The sequence below is a fragment of the Hevea brasiliensis genome, chromosome 10 (genome assembly GCF_030052815.1).
Source record: "Hevea brasiliensis isolate MT/VB/25A 57/8 chromosome 10, ASM3005281v1, whole genome shotgun sequence".
Lineage (NCBI taxonomy): Eukaryota > Viridiplantae > Streptophyta > Magnoliopsida > Malpighiales > Euphorbiaceae > Hevea > Hevea brasiliensis.
The window spans coordinates 91,619,599-91,622,152 of NC_079502.1; the positions used below are offsets into that span (position 1 = coordinate 91,619,599).

A 2,554-nucleotide genomic window follows, 5' to 3' on the forward strand; every position below is an offset into this window, starting at 1 on the left:
GGGCGTAATAAAAGTGAGGTAAGCGCCAAAGTTAATTAAAGTTATCAGAGATCAAGTCGAGAGTAATAGGGTTATAATGAATACCTGAGGTGTCAGAAGAATGGTCAGTGAATAGCCAAGAGATAAGAGATGACAAATAGGACACTATAGTAGAATCAGAGAGCGGTAAATGTCATATATAATATACAAAGAGTTTGAAGAATAAATGTTTTACCAATCTCTGCATAGCTGGAGGAGTAATGATTGCACTTGTTCCGATAATCTTCTTTTCCATATCTCTTGTTTCTTCGAAAATTCGAGGACGAATTTTTCTTAAGGGGGGAAGAATGTAACAACCCTGAAAAGAAAAAAAAAAAAGGTGATTTGAGTTTGGCGTGTGACAGTGGGTTTCCACTGTCACTGCCAAACATTTAAAAAAAAAAAAATGGTGAAAAACGGGAGGACCCCCCCCCCCCAATTCTCTCTTTTCTCTCCTCTCCTTCCCTCTCTTCTTCTTCTTTCTTTTTCCGGCGACGGCCATAACCACCAGAAATGGCGGCAAGAAAGGGAGAAGAGAGAGAAAAAGCGCACACAGTGGGTAGCGGCTTTCCGGCGCGATTCCTGCTTCATCCGACATTCGATCGAGGCGATTCAGGTGGCGTTGGAAAGCTTATTCCGAGAGCTTTCTTTTGATACCCATTTTGCAGCAAATGGAGGTCGGATGAGTGAGATATGGAGGAGAGAAGTTTCGGGTTTTTCAAGCTTTTTCGTCAGATCTACGACGATCCGACCGTTGGATCGACGATCCGAGACCACCTATGGACTGAGGAAGAGGAGAGGAACATGGTGGTATGATCAGATCCGGCAAATGTCGGCGGCGACCGATGGCCGGCCACCGCGCACGGTGGTTTCGGCGGTGGCTCCGATGGGCTATGGAGATGATTTAACTTCCAGAGGCTTCCTCATAAATTTTTGGAATTTTTGAGACACAGATAAACTTCGGGTAAGACAATTTCTATTATTTCTCGGTCTGTGGAGCATAAATACAGTGTTTCTTAAACAGGAAAAATTGGAGAAAAATTCTAAAAAAAATATATGATGAAAGTAAAATTATTTGGAGATATTCTATGGTGTTTGTTGAATTTTTGAGCTATTGTAGAATATTTTTGAAAAATATAGATGGAATTTAGTTAGATTTTTAGCATATGGGCATATAAGATTATTTGAAATTAAGATAATTAAATTTTATATAATTGGTTGAAGCTTGAGGATGGAGGTTTAAATATGTGAATATTGAATTGGGTTGAATTAAGAATATATTAGATGTTGGAAACTTATGGAATCGAGTAAAATTCTTGGATAAAATATTCATTGGTGATTAGAAAATTACAATGCATTTTGCAATAGCCTTATAATATTATTAAGGACCGCGGGGCAAAATTTTAAAATTTTTAGAGCTTGTTTGAGTGGATTTTTGAAAAATGTCAATTATAGGGACTAAAATGTAATTTTTAAGATTTTGAGTATTGTCTGATTTGGATGGCCCAGGAGGGGCCATGTGATATTGATGAGATGTGATTGTGGAAATTGAGAATTTAGAAGTGTTATTTGAGCCTTTTTACAGGTTGGATAGGTCCCAGGTATAGGGAAAACTCTGCCGGATTTTCGGCATGAATTAGGCTGTCTATTGCCTCTTTAGAGTTTTATCTTAACTTAGTACTAATAAATTTATAATCTAATTATTAGGTGATCGATGTCAGCTATTTTTCTGCATCCAGCAGCCACAATAGTCATCGATTGTCTTTGTGAGTAAAATATTAATTTTAATTGTAATTTCGATATTATTATATGTTTAAGCATGCCCATGCATCACTTATATGTATGTATCTATGTAGTTAAACTCTAGGCACGTTTTATGTTGCATTCACAACTGTTAAAGTGCCATGGATGTTGTTGTGGTAATTTGGAGCAGTGTGCGTGCGTTAGCGAGCGTGTGATGTGGTGTGGACTATAGATAGGACGGGTAGACACGGCTTGAGATCTTCGCTGGGACCCGATCCTTCGGGGGTAGTCACGGCTTGAGTTCTTCATTTGGGACCCGATTTGGTTTATTAAGCGAAATTCGGCTTGAGTTCTTCACGGCACAGTTGGATTTAAGAGAGCTGTATAGGGGATCAGCTCCCATATATTATGATTGATATTACTGGGTGTGTGAGTGCTCCAAATTACCTTTTTGATGTTATGATGTGCAATTGTTGTTGATGTTGCATTTCACTCTACAGGGTGCATTAGCTTTAGATAGTTATAGAGATTATGGTTAAAATTGATATTTTACTCTCTGAGTCGAACACTCACTCCTGTTCAATATTTTTTTCAGGCCACAGGAGGAGTTATTTTACAGAGCAACCTGTTTTCTTCCTCGCAGGTTTAACGTCGATTATTTAATTGTTTTACTATCTTTTCTAAATTTAAAATCTAGAACTCCGCATGTGTTAGTAATAGTGTGGACCTTGTTAGAAATTGTGTTAATTTAAATTTTTGAGATTTATAAATGAAGATTTGTATGGTATTTAAA

At 37.6% G+C, this 2,554-nt stretch overlaps 1 long non-coding RNA gene across 1 annotated transcript; it reads left to right on the top strand.

The window, feature by feature from the left end:
- Positions 1-585: 585 nt before the first annotated feature.
- On the top strand, positions 586-2,554 carry LOC131183790 (uncharacterized). The gene is made up of 2 exons (XR_009151795.1): positions 586-982; positions 2,357-2,554. It is a non-coding gene; the product is annotated as an uncharacterized LOC131183790 (long non-coding RNA).